This window comes from Macaca thibetana, chromosome 13 (genome assembly GCF_024542745.1).
Source record: "Macaca thibetana thibetana isolate TM-01 chromosome 13, ASM2454274v1, whole genome shotgun sequence".
Lineage (NCBI taxonomy): Eukaryota > Metazoa > Chordata > Mammalia > Primates > Cercopithecidae > Macaca > Macaca thibetana.
Window position 1 is genome coordinate 48000555 of NC_065590.1, and position 14740 is coordinate 48015294.

The 14740-nt window shown below is 38.0% G+C and overlaps 1 protein-coding gene across 2 annotated transcripts in view; it reads right to left on the reverse strand.

Annotated features, from left to right (window-relative positions):
• Positions 1–14740, reverse strand: part of LOC126933952 (uncharacterized) — a 408012-nt gene that overhangs the window by 19329 nt on the left and 373943 nt on the right. Inside the window, exon 11 of one of the 2 annotated variants that reach the window (XR_007718781.1) lies at positions 10609–13938. The exons of the other annotated variant lie outside the window; for it this stretch is intronic. The gene's annotated coding sequence lies outside the window, so the exon portion shown is untranslated. Of the gene's footprint in view, positions 1–10608; positions 13939–14740 lie in introns of those variants that run through there. 2 annotated transcript variants of the gene reach the window in all.

The window sequence follows — 14740 nt, forward strand, 5'->3', positions numbered from 1 at the left end:
AGATTTAGATTTGTTTGTTTCATAGCATTATTGTAGTATAAATGCTAATTGAAACCATTTATGTTTGTTTATTGCCTACCCCCTCATGAGAATGTAACTGTCTATTTAACAAAGGAAGAGTTCAAGACTAGCCTGGGCAACATAGTGAGACCCCATCTTTACAAAAACTAAATTAAAAAAAAAATTAGCTGGGTGCGGTGGCACTCAACCTGTAGCCCCAGCTACTCAGGAGGCTGACGTAGGAGGATCACTTGAGCCCAGGAGATCACGGCAGCAATGAGCCATGATTGCATCATTGCACTCCAGTCTGGGTGGAAGAGTGATATCCTGCCTCAAAAATAAATAAATAAATAAAAATAAATAAGGAACTTTTTAAACTTTGTTCATTTACGCATTGCAGTGGATAGAAACATTCTTGGTGTACAGTCATTGAATAAGTATTTTAAAACTGAAAAATGTAATATAGTAAAAAAAACTACCAATTAAACATTAACAATGTATTAGAACTCTGTTTGGGCATATCATTTACTGAAAATAACGTTAAATTTATAGTAGGTAAAGAAGAATGGCAAAAACAACAAAAAACAAAAAGAGAAGAATGACATACCTATAAGAAAATAAGCGATTTGAATGTATTTACAAGCATTAAAGATATGCTGGGGTGATGTCACAGATAATCTGGTGTAGAGACCGCTGGACTGACTGGCATAGTGAGTGCACTGGGTTGAGAAAAGCTTACTACTGTTGGAATAGTGATCCTGTCATCTCTGTGTCTGCAGTTCCAGAACAGAGTAGGCTCTGAATACATGTATGTTGAAATAAATTGACTTTCAGAGCTCATAGATGCTTTTTTTTTTTCTTTTCTTTTTTTGTGGTTTGAAAGAGCAGAAAGTTTAATAGGCAAGAAAGACAGAAAAAGCTCCCTGTACAAAAACAGAGGGAGGGGGGCCCCAAGCGGAGAGAGAAAATCCCCTTATAGATGCTTTTATACCCTTCTTGGCTATTGGGTATGGAAGATATTAAATGATATTGGCAAATAATGCAGGCTTTTGCCTAAGGCTTCGCTCAGCAGAAGACTGTCTGACTTGGGAGGAGCTTAGTTATGCCTTTGGGGTCAACCTTGGAAAACATGGAGAAAGCTGTTGTCTTTCTGCAGATGAAAAGGCAGGAATTCTACAGATACTCTTAACAGAACTCATGTTTTAGCCTTTTGTATTCTCTAAGTCAACCCATTTTAGTTTCCTATTCTTCATTAGCAATTCTTTCCTTTAACCCAAATGTTGTACCCTTCATTTAGCAATTCAACTGAACGATTTATTTACCATCTACCATTACCCAGCCCCTATTATGGACTACATATTATGTTAAATTCTGGGACCATAATGTTTGAAAAAGACAGTTCTTCTACCAAGGTGACTATTGAAGAAACAAAGGCAAATAATCTGATTGTGTGGTTTTAAAGTGCTACAATTAGAACTTCATCATAACACAAAACCAGAATATCCAAATGATACCAAAGGGCCAACAAAAATTGAATTTGAAGTATATGGAGGAGGGATAATGGGATGAGAGAAATTACCCCGAACATGTTTTTGTTGATGTTTATAGGAAAGGTGTCTCCATCATATGAAAATAAATACCTGTATCAGTGCATCCCTGAAAAAAAGTTACATAGCTGACCAGATATACACTCCACTACTAATGGGAAAGGGAAAAGAGGAGTTTGTAGAGTCCCCAAAGACTGTTTTCTGACGTATGGTATGCATACCTTACCATAGTTTCTAGAAAACTGATGAAATGAGAAGGAAACACTAAATAGCAATTTTTCTAGGAAGGTGGGAAAAGCAAAATCTACTGATTGAAGCAGTTTGTACACTTGTTGAAAGCAAGTATCTGTTGTTGTGGTGGTTTTTTTTTTTTTTTTTTTTTTTTTGAAAGGCACTTGAAGTCAGTAAAGAGAGATTTAAAAGCAAAAGCAAGTGAAAAAAGTCTGAAATGTTAAAACAAGACCAAACTGTATAATTAAAAAAAAAAAAAAAAAAAAAAAACAAGGTGGAATTTGGTCTGACATAGTGAGGGTATGAAGAGAGAAAAGATCATTAGATTCTGGAGCACTTCAAACATTCAAAAAAAAATTCTTGTGGGTTGACTGATGAGACAAGATAAGGTGCTCTGAGGCCAATGGTTAAAGAGTTTATGTAGTCCATTTAAAAGTTTTCTGACTTAGTTTAGGGCATTTTTTAAGATGGGTGAAAAATGTTTGCTTAAATTTGTGAACTAAGAGTAAATTCCAAAAATGTGTTTATTTTATGCCTGATACTTTTGTTGTTGTTGTTGTTGTTTGTTTGTTTGAGACAGTTTCACTCCTGTGGCCCAGGCTGGAGAGAAGTGGCGCGATCTTGGCTCACTGCAACCTCCACCTCCCAGTTTCAAGAGATTCTCCTGCCTTAGCCTCTTGGGTATCTGGGATTACTGACACCCACTACCACACTCAGCTAATCTTTGTGTTTTTAGTAGAGGCGGGGTTTCGCCACATTGGCCAGGCTGGTCTCCAACTCCTGACCTCAAGTGATCCACCTGCCTCAGCCTCCCAAAGTGCTGGGATTAGTTTGTACCAAACTGGTGGATGTGACCCACCTGCACCTGGCTGCCTGATACTTTTTAACTTTTCATATATATTGAAATTGAATTGCTCCAATAACATTATCAAGTTAGTCTTTTAGTGATATTTGTTTTCCCTTCTTTTTTTTATTGATACATAATCTTTGTATATGTTGATGTAGTACATGTGATATTTTGACAAATCCATACAAAGTGTAATAATTAAATCTGGTAACTGGGATATCCGTCACTTCAAACTATAATCTTTCCTTTGTGTCAGGAATGTTCCAAAACTTGTCTTCTATCCATATGAAATATACAATAAATTATTGTTAACTATAGTCACTCTACTGTGCTATTGAACACCAGAACTTATTCCTTCCATCTAACTGTATTTTTGTACCCGTCTACCAAATTATCTTCATCCTGCTCTCCCCTCTGCCCTTCCTAGCCTCTGGTAATCACCATTCTACTCTCTACTGCCATGAGATCAATTTTTTAGCTCCCACATATGAGTGAGAACATGCGATATTTATCTTTCTCTGTCTGGCTTATTTCACTTAACATAATGTCCTCCAGTTCCATTCACGTTGCTGCACACGACAGGATTTCATTTTTTAAAAATTACTAAATAGTGTTTCATCATGTATACATGCCAAATTTTTAAATCCATTCATCTATTGATAGACATTTACGTTGATTCTTTATCTTGGCTATTATGAAGGTGCTGCATTAAACATAAGAATTCAGATATCTCTTCAATACACTGATTTTCTTTCTTTTAGATATATACCCAGAAGCGGGATTTCTGGATCATGTAGTAATTCTAGTTTCAGTTTCCTAAGGAACCTCCATAATGTTTTCTGTAATGGTTGTAGTAATTTACATTACCATCAGCAGTGTGCACGAGTTCACTTTTCTCTGCATCCTGACCAGCATCTGTTATTTTCTGTCTTTTTGATAATAGCCATTTTTAACTATGATAAGATGAGATCTCATTGTGGTTTTGATTCAATGTTCATGATGGTTAGTGATGTTGACCATTTTTTTTTTCCTATACCTGTTGGCCAATTGTATGTCTTCTTTTGATAAGTGTCAATTCAGATCATTTGCTTATTGAATTATTTGGTTTATTTAGTACTGAGTTGATTTCCTTATGTATTTTTGTTGTTGGATAGATAGTTTGCAAATACTTTCTCCCATTCTATAGGTTATCTCTTCACTGTGTTGATTGTTTCCTTTACTGTGCCAAAGGGTTTTTTTAGCTTGATGTGATCCCTTTTCTCTGATTTTTCTTATGTTGCCTCTGCTTTTGAGGTTTTATTCAAAAAAGCTTTGTCCAGATTCTCCAATGTTTTCTTCTAGTAGTTTTATTGTTTCAGGTCTTACCTTTAAGTCTTTAATCAATTTTGATTTTATTTTTTGTAAGGTGAGATGATCTAGTTTCATTCTTCTGCATATAGTTATCCAGTTTTTTTGGGGGGGGCACCATTTACTGAAGAGTCTCTCCTTTACCCAATATATGTTCTTGGTGCCTTTGTCAAAAATGAGTTGGCTGTAAATGCATGGATTCATTTTTGGGTTCTCTATTCTTTTCCATTGGTCCATGTGACTGCTTTTATGCCAGTATCATGCTGTTTTGATTACTATCACTTTGTGATATGTTTATAAGTCAGGTACTGTGATGTCTCTAGCTTTATTATTTTTGTTCAAGATTATCTTGTCTATTCAATGCTTTTTATGGTTCTATATTGATTTTATTATTCTTCTTTATTTCTGTGAAGAATGTCATTGGTATTTTGATAGAGATTGCATTGACTCTGCGATTGCTTTAAGTAGTATGGGCATTTTAACAATATTAGTTCTTCCAATCCATGAATATGGGATATTTTTCATTTTTATGTCTTCTTTAATTTTTTTATCAGTGTTTCATAGCTTTCTCTGCAGAGATCTTTCACTTCTTTTGTTAAAATTTTCATTCTCTCTTTATTATTCCACTCCAGTTATTCTTCCTGCTGTCCAGGAGGCCTATGCGAATGCAACTTTCTAGTAGAAAATCTTATTCTAATATTTCCTAAAAGGAACTTGTTTCTCATGTATGTATATGTCTTTGGTGAAAAAGACAATTTTAGTAGGAGAGCTTGTGATCTAGACAACTTTTCTTTCAAGGGACACATTAATAAGGACTCTACCATTTTTAAAATTAACTTAGATATAAATTATAAAAAGTCATAGACAATTCCCTCCCAACCACAAATTCTAACAGACAAACTATAAATAATTTTATGATTCTGCTGACTGAAGCCAAAGACAAATCAAAGAAAGGTACACATAGGTAGATGCCATGATATCCTCTTTTTTATTTTTAGTATTTTAAATCATCACCACACTTCATAATTGTTATTTTCTACTCTCTTCCTTTGGGTCTTTATAGTCATCTTTGTTTTTTTGTGTGTGTGCAAGAAAATAAAATGTAGGTGAAAATAAATAGGGAGGAGAAAAATACCTTAAATTGAAATTGCCTTGTTGAAAGTAACTTGTATTGTTACATACATGGCTATAAAGTTCCATAACTCTTGCTCCTTTAACTAACTGGAGGAAAACCTCTTATCTGCACAATGTTGAAGATTCTGCTGTTTCACTTTGCATGGTATTGTTCAGTCTCTTTTGTAAAAGTGTGAGAACTTATTATTTTAAAAAAATAAATAAGTGTGAATTTCAGTGGAGACATAAACATTCCATCAGCTATAGAAATCATCTCTAAAATTGGTTCTGTATGTCCACCTGTTGATTTTCACTAAAGGTCGTTCTAGATAGCAAATAAAAAGTTAGTAAGTGTCAAAATCACTGAGCCATAGAATTTTCTTGAAAATTTTTCTGGACTCAAGAGGTGCAGCAGCACTAAAACACTTCTACAGAGGCTCAAATTCTTCATAAAGAAAAAGTGTGAACTTGGGACAAGATACAAAATACACATTATACATTTTAGAAAAGTTTCTTCAAATCTCTTCCATTGATCCTTTGATCCTCCATTAATTTAACAGCTCTCATTCTGGCAGGAGTTGAAATGATCTTAACAGATACACAATGTGGGATGGTCACATAAAAAGAACCCAGTGACGCCACCCAGCTAGGAAGAGGAAGGTGCAGAATTTATATTCTGTAGACTGACCTCACTTCCCATGTCGCATGGGCAAGATTAGGAAATTTCTTTATACCCCTCAAAGAGAGGACTTAGGAGAGGCTAAGTGTCGAGGGTTTGGTAGGGGACCAGCCCCCTATGATAAATGGCAAAGGGCCTCCTCACCAAACACTCTGGGAAGACTGTTAAAGATTGTCTGCCACTACATGGCAGAGACACAAAACACATCAGCAAAAACTGAGATGAATCAGAGGCATCTGGGTATTATCTGAGAGTACTGACCACACAATGGGCCAGCAGGTCCCCAGTCAAACCTACTGTTAATGCCTGTGGAGCAAAGAACAGCCAGGCAGAGGAGAGACCTTGCTACAGAGAAACCCCAGGGTCAGAGGCAGGACATGGACCTAAGCATCCTCTTCTCCCATCATGGAGACAGAACAAGGGATGTGGCTTAGGGTTGAGCAGGTTGTGCTCACATAAATGTGCCCCACAAGGTGCACTCTGGAGGAAGGGAGTTTTTTGGCATTAGTCATCACATGAGTGTGGACTTTTTAGTCTTTTTGTAATCCACTCTAAGTTTAAGTCTCTGGTAGCTACAGCCCTATCTCTCAGACAGCAGGGCACCATCTTGAGAAAGGGAAAAGTGGGCTAGGAGAGCAATCTGAACCACTAAGCATTTTCCTAACGAGATTAAATCTTTGAAAGATGCCTCTATAAACCATCATAACTTTGAATGGACTGAAAGTTAAAGTGAAAGGAGACTTACAAAGCAGAAGAGACTAAAATGTTGCCAAAGGACAATAAGTTGTTTTTGCAGTTCAGTAAAGTAGTAGTGCATGGGCCAGGTCACAGTTTTTATAAATTACAGGGCAGCCTTTATTTTCTGCATATCTGAGTGCAGCATAAAGCAATTTACAACTCTGTTGTGTGTGTGTGTGTGTGTGTGTGTGTGTGTGTGTAAGACTAGAGGATTGTAACTCTAAACATAATCATGTTTTTGAATGCATACTGATATTATGGATGTTTATATTTTCAACTTTTGACTTTAATTTTTCTGTGATGAGCATGTATTTAGCATTTTAAAATCAAAGCTGGATAAATGTTATTTTAAAATAATTTGTGTACCTCTTCCAGTTGTTTTTGTCTACACTCCAACTGTTTTGCAAAATATGTGAAGTATTTGGTCAGTCAGTCCTTTTCCAGTTCAACTCTAAAATATGATTTTTATATTTTTTTTACTTTTTTTTTTTACTCATAAATCCTTTTTAACTTTGCTCTGTTTTAATCCCTTTATTTCAAAGATCACATCGTATCTCCTTTATTCTCTCAAAATTTCAAAATGGCCTTTGGCCAAATGCAATAAAATTTTGCCCTGACCTGACATAAAGAATGAAGTATGTATATGAAAGCACTTTGAAAACTTTAAAGGACTTTAAAAATGCATGGTAGTATTGGTGGTGGAAGAGAAAGGGGTGGGAGAAGAGGGGGAGGAAACTGTAAGTGGAGGAACTATGTTGTATTTTCTCATAACATAAATTTTGAAGTCCTTCCTGAATGAATTTGCAAACAGAAGCAAATGGAGTCCTTATGTGACATTCTTGAATGCTCGCAATTTTATAAATTCAATTCCACGCCTTAGGCAACATGGTACACCCCTTCAGGTTGACATTTTTCTGTGCCATTTACTGCTGCTGAGTGCAATGGACCTCCTTCACAATTGCCAAAATTACCTCAGAGCTACTGGTCTTCCCGGTGTGAACCCTACGGCCACCTCTTGTACCTATATTGCTAAGAGCTGTGCTAGAAGTGGTTCCTAATTAGGAAAACATTTAAATCTGCAAACTGTGTCTACAGCTTACTTGGGTTTTTTGTTCCTTTGTGTATTTGTTTGAGAGAGAGGATATTGAGATCCCAGAAGACGAGAAAGTCTAAGACTATAAATTCAGATCTCCTTAGAAACCCTCCCTGCCCCCACCAGGTTAAAGGGATATAATACCTTGACAAATAGTGCATCTTCACTTTCCAGTCTCTTCAGTGTATGCCTAGGCCAGAAAACTATGCTATAATGGTTAAAAGCATATACTGGGGAGTCAGAGAGACTAGGTTCAAATCCCACCCCTACTACTTGGTAGTTCTACGATCTTGGAGAAAGCACTTGACCTCTTTTTGCCTTAAATTCTTTATTATAAAATGAGGATTATAAAAGAATCTATTTCATAGTGTTCCTGACAGATTTCAACGTGTTAATATAAGCGAAGTGCATTCAACAGCATCTGGCACTTACCAAGTGCCCCATAAATGCTAATTATTATGATTAAGAAGGGAATCCTCAAGTGTATCCAAAACACCACAAGCCCCTGAGGCTCACATGCTGTCCCCCTCAAGTGAACTAACACTGAGAAGGCTTGGTAACTCTAAGAAATCCTTCTCCTAGCTCTTCACAGCTCAAGCGTGTATGGTGATGACCTATTTGTGCATGAACAGATGTGTACCGAGCCTTCTGGATTTACTTTGGCAGCAACAGGGTCAGGCTTGTATTGAGTGATCCACCTTTGTGGCTCAGTCAGCTCTGGGATGACCGCATGTGCCTGGTTGTGGTTATGTAACACATCCATCTGGACTGGGATTCAATGTACTGGTCTTAGGCCTTACAGAAAGGAAGCAAAGAAAAATTCTTACCATGGGAAATAATCTTGAGTTCACAGATTTACTATTTTCTTGCCAGGCTTTTTGAGTACTGATGGCTCTCAAACAGGCATTAAAATGATTGTCATTGGACCATAAAGAAAAGCTAGAAAATGTGAGGCACGAAGGTATGCTTTTACTTGTGGAGTTCTTTGCTTGTCTTCTGGTTTTGTTGTTGTTGTTGGTGTTGTTGTTGTTTTTGACCAAAGGAGAAATTACAATTAGGGAGGAGGAAGGAGAAGAATCCGTGGATATATGCTAACGATTCTCAAAAACAGAAGTATTATTTCTAGAGTACCATTAGCATATCCTGGAAGAGCACCTTTTCTATGACTTCTAGCTTTTATGGGGTTTAGCCAGATCTTTAGCATTCTTAGGTGAATTAATACTCAATGAAATTTTTCATAAGCATCTGAAATTTTTCTGGAAGGTATTTAAAATGGATCAGCAGGCTTGATACCACACCTCACACCTCTGCTCCTAGCATGAATCCTACTCAACATACACTTTTAAAAAATGCTGGAGTTAGTCCTAAGCCACCTTTGCTCCATTTTAATTCATTTGTCGAACAAGTAGTTTTGGGCATTATTTTTCTTGACCATTCTCTTCTCTCTCCATCTCTTCCTTTCTTTTTCTCATCTCCCACGATGTCAATTTATTAAATATATATACTTTAATGGGCCCGTAGAAAATAAAGACATTTCCGATTTGTTTTGGAAAGGAGGAATCTAAACCCCAACTGCTTTCCAGGGTACAGTTCAATCCTCCACCACATACACTTCCTCCTCCTCCAGGGACTGCATTTCATCTTCCATCCATCTAGCTAAGGAGAACAGAGGCTAATTTAGGAGCCTCTTTCTGCCTGTACATATTCAGCCAGAGGGGTCACTGGTGATTGATGCAAGACGCTACATCCTCCAAGAGCTTTCCAAGTCCCTGCTGGTCCAGAGAGGAGCGTCCAACAGTAACTCACCCTTTAGTGCCTGTGTATTAACTCACCCTTTAGTGCCTGTGTATTTCTATGCCTCCAGCTAGAAATAGTCAATAAGCACCAGAGGCAACTTATGTTGCCTTAGATCTCAAATAAATGCCTCACACCATCACCTTAGAGGCCTTTCACAAACCCTGTTTCTTCACAGATAGATTCCAAGTCCTAGCAGCCAATTACTACTGAGGTGCCTCAAAGGCTTGAAAGAGGAGGCAAGGAGAGAGAAAGGGCTTCTCCAAAGATGAGAGTTATGCGTTTCCTTCTAATAAAAATTGCTCCCTTTTAATTGAGTGCTTCCTCTGAGCCAGACACTGGATGAGGTTTGATCTACATTATCCCACTCATTCCTCACAGCTGTGAGATTCATGAAGCTCTAGCCCATTTGACAGATGAGGACACAGAGGCTCACAGAGCTTATGTAACTCCTACTTTCTGCCTCCCCATTCTCTGGCGCACCCCCTTAACTGCCGCTTATACACACAGATGCTTGTGGACGTGTGTTACGAAAGCAATTGGAAAATGTTCCTGGATGCCAGGTAAGTCAATTGACTTCTGGGCCTCAGCTTAGGTCCCTGACATTCCTTCTTTTGCATTGGAAAGAGGCTCGCTGTGCTGGTTACTCCACAGGCTGCCAGAAGCATACCCCGTTATATTCTGCCCATCTTCTAGATGTTCTCAACACTTCCAGGGCCTTTCATTACTTTAAGGGTTGTTTTTGACATGTTCTGGCAAGTTCCTTTTGTTTTGTTTAGAGAAAGGGTCCTACTCTGACACCCAGGCTGGAGTGCCGTGGTGAAATCATAGCTCACGGCAGCCTCTAAGTCCTGTGCTCAAGCCATCCTCCCTTCTCAGCCTCCTGAGGAGCTGGGACTACAGGCACACCACCACGCCCAACTGTAAGTTCCTTCTCGTACCACAAAGCATTGTGTGTTCACCCTGTATAAGGTACTGCAATAGGTTCTGTATAGGTTCAAGGGAGTGGAGTGTTACTTTAAAAACAGATGACACAGTCACAGTCTTCCACAATTATTTTCAATCGTGCAACATTCCACAAAGAATCAGGTCCTGGCTTAAGTGCTAGAAATAAAAAGACGAACATGCCTGAGCCATAGGTTTTATCATTCTTTTTCATTATTTTCTTTCTCTGACTTACCTCTATTTCCTAATTCCTAAAGAGTCTTGTTGTCTCCTTTACACACACATGTTCTTAGGAAGATGTATGTGGCAGGATAAAGCATCTGCATTGACCAAAAATTAATTTGGCAACTAACTATAGAAAAGCCAATGTCTCCACATCCTGAAAGAAATCATATAGCTGGACATTGGGTAAGGTCTGATAGGTCAGAGCTCTCAGTATCCCATTTCATCATGCTTTTCTCTTGCAGGAACTGAACCATGGACTAGCATGGTTTTTTTTACCTTTTCTCAACCCTTCCTGGGAACTCACAACACATGAATATTAAATACCCAAGATCATTGTATATCTGTAAGTTCTGTGCCATGAAAGTCTCTGGACAATGCAGTCTTACCTAGTCTGTAACTGAGCTATCTGCTACACTTCTGTGAAATGAAGGGACAGATGTGTGTGGGCTGTCTCCCCGTGTGAGGCAGAAGACCTTCTAGATGTGATAGATCCAGGCATAAATGTAGGGATAAGGATCACCACGTTTTTTCTGTTATGGAGAAAAATGACTAAATTCCTTGAAGATAATAACAATAATCATGTATTTTATGTCTATAGTACTTTTCCAATTCTCAAGCATTTTCACATCTGTGCTTTCATTGGCTCTCCACACCAAACTTAACCTTGGTCTACATATTATGATATTTTTCTCAATGATAACACATCTCTCTCTTTTATTTGGTCACCATGATTATAAAGGAAAATATTGTTATCCCCAGTTTATTAATGAAGAAACTGAGGGTTAGAGAGAGTGATTTTCTCAGGTTATAAAACAAGAATTTAAACCCAGGAGATCCTTTGCAAATTTCAGTGTTTGTTCCTCCCCAATAATCTTCATTTGGTACGTGGGGAAACCAAGGCCTTTCTCTGGAGGATCTCAGATGAAATAGAGCACATGTGCTTAATAAGCCAAACGTCCCACCTGATAGATAGGAGTCACAGTGTGAGGTGTGTGGCCATGGCCAATGAAACCTTGCCAAGCCTTTGTATGGACTGCAAATCCAGTTCATTTCCAAAAGCCAGGTTCCTAGAAAACGGGTTTCTGTTGACACTTTCCCTGCATGTTTTGTTATGCTTGTTTGTGTTGGCCTAGAGAACCAGCAGCCAGGGACAGCGGGATGACTTTCAGCCAAGGGGCGGTCTGTTCACACCCTGGGGACTGGAGCGTTCCACCAAGTTAGCTGCTGCTTGAAAGGACAGCTGCCGCGCAGTCTTGCTCACTCCCCATTTTGTTATCCCTGAGATAATAAATAAAGGCTCATTCTGTTGTGTCCAAAAGACACTTTTCAGAAGACCTGCTCTTGCTGGAAGTCTCCTGAGTCCCCTTACCTGATTACAGTCAGATGCTGGGCATTTCAAATTAAATTAGAACAAATAACGAAAATGAAAGGAGAGTGGGAAGGAGGAAAACCAGCAAAAATGGTATTCATTTAAAGTAGCCAGTGAGAAAAATGGAGCCTGAGAAACTCAACCGATACCGGGAGAGATCAATGTTTGTCATCTAGTCTTAGGCTAAAAAGAGCCATAAGTGAGAATTTGTAGGGATGACAGTTCTAGGTCAGTTCTGTTTAACATATTCTGCTGCAGATATGGCCAGGTTAAGCGGGAAAATGTTCTAAACCTAGATCTGAATTCCTATGGTTCTTGGACCATGATTCTATCTCTATTTGGTTAAATGATGGCATATGCAGGATATGAGGTCTAGCTCTTGGAAGGTGTGGAAAATACATGTCTCATTGCACCAATTTGTTTTCTCTACCAAATCCTGCCAATGTTGAAGTCTCAGTTGAGCTCAAAATTCTCCCAGAGATGTGCTTAGAGACCCATTGCTGTGTGGATGAATGGGAGAATAGGAAGTAAATTCTTGTAATATGTGGTCTCGATATGGTTCGATGTCAGTAAGACAAATTAAATGAAATTAATTTAAAATTAATTGAAATGATCATGGACCAAGATTACTGTGTGGTCACTCCCCAAGGTGATTTAAAACAGAATTCTTATTGTTCAGTTAAAACCAACTTGCAATCAACCAGCCTAACAATGCCCCCAGATCATTTCAGCCTCCTTGAGATCCCTTTACCTTGGTCATGTTTTCATCACATCTGCCTGATACTCTGCTATCCCCTATTTCAGTGACACTAAATGTTGCTGGATCCCAGAAGAGCATTACGATATTTGATAAGACAATCTAACTTCACCATCCAGATGCTGAAAAAATATTTACATTTGATGTGTTTTTTCAATCCTATTAGCCAAAGTAATATATTGCACAATAAAATATATGGTTATATTACAGTACTCTTATTGTGAAGAAACAATGAGCACACAGAAACATAATTCATATTATACCATCTGTCAGTAAAGGAGGTCTCTTCAACAAACACAAACTCAATTTAGATAAAATAAGTTAATAGGTGTTAGAGGGTTAACTTCTCTTTTGACAAAAAGTCATCACATCACATATTAAAGGCCAGTATTAACAAGGAAAGAGATTCAAGAGAGCATAAGGGATGATTATCTTTTGAGACATTCCTGCATACAGCATTAAAAAATACAATTTGGTCTCGCAGCTGTCCCCTAACATCACTCCTCATATTAGTATCTATGATGGAACAAGTCAAACTTTGAAGTATCAAAATGAGCTAGTGCTGCTGGGTATTTCCTAAAAAATGTGACAACTCTTATACTTAAAATAAATACATAAATAAATAAATAAGCACTGAAGAGTGATCAGTGAAAATGTCTCTTAAGCCCATTATTTTTAGCTGAGCGCTGTTATGACTGTTTCCATGGTTAAACCATGAATATGTTTTCTGCACAAGCACGGTCAGCTAGTGGCCTTAATTAGCTTTCAAATGGAGAATGCTGCGGTTTACCACTTATTAAATATCCACCACACCAAGTTACAATTTTACCCTTCCACACCTCACTTAGTTGAGACACCTCAAGGAACCCACAATGCTGAATAACTGGTGATTTAAAAATATGTACCATGTGTGATGATCGGACTGAACACACAGGCTGTGAGGGAAGTTCACTAAAACCTGGCCAGATTTCATTTCCAGATGGAATGATACAATTTGTAAATTGAGGCAACAAGATAAGTCACCCAGAAAGAAAGAGATGAAGTGTATGCTCTAGCTAACAGCTAACACACTGTCCTTATTCGTAGGAATTCAACATATATTTATTAAGTGCTTGCATTGCATTCTGAATACTAAGTCTTCATCTAGATTCCTCATGTCTAGGAATTCGCAGGAGGTGATTAAGTGGAATACAGGATCTGGTGAAGAAGAAGAGGACTGTCCCAGCATTCAAGATCTTTAAACAGTATGCCTCCTAGAGAAGGAAGAAAGTCTAAAATTACTCATCAAGCTAATCTACTCTTAATACAACATACAAGTAGAGTAACCTAACCAAGCTCATTTCACCAAGCATTTTATTCATGAGGGAGATGATGCAGTTTGAGATTCAATTGAGACAGAATTAGTTTTTCTGATTAGCTAGGTTGAGTGGTTAAGGTATGGTAATAATGATATCATTATTTCTTCTCTCCCCTTTCTCATACAACATTCAGAGACACATTCTCTCTCTCTCTCTCTCTCTCTCTCTCTCTCTCTCTCACACACACACACACACACACACACACACACCCTCACATATCTGTTTGGATGTGGTTTGCGAATCTTCAACTGGTGTTGTCTGCGTATCAACTTGTATACTCCCAGGGGCAAAAAAGAAAAAAAGAAAAAGTGAATTCACCTCTTGTTGCAATTCCACTGTGTACAAAATGGCCTTGAAATTTGAAGGAAGAAAAAAAATCCTCCTACAAAGAGAACATGTGAAAAGGCCAAGGGAGAGCATAACTGAAAAAAATATATAAAAATGCAAATTTTCCTAAACTTCAGCTTTGGATGGACTGAAGCATAAGTGAGAACTTCAACAAAGCAATAGAAAAAGATGACAGCTCAGAGTTTCAGAAATTTAAGACAGCAGCAGGATTAGACACTTTGGGTTGTCTTCGCACACATTTCTTATGGGAGTTAATTCCATTTGACATGCAAGACCAAAGCAAGATTACAGAGGCATAGCCCCATGGCGAGGTGTATGCTGTAGCTAAAAGCTGGGATTTGAATAATTG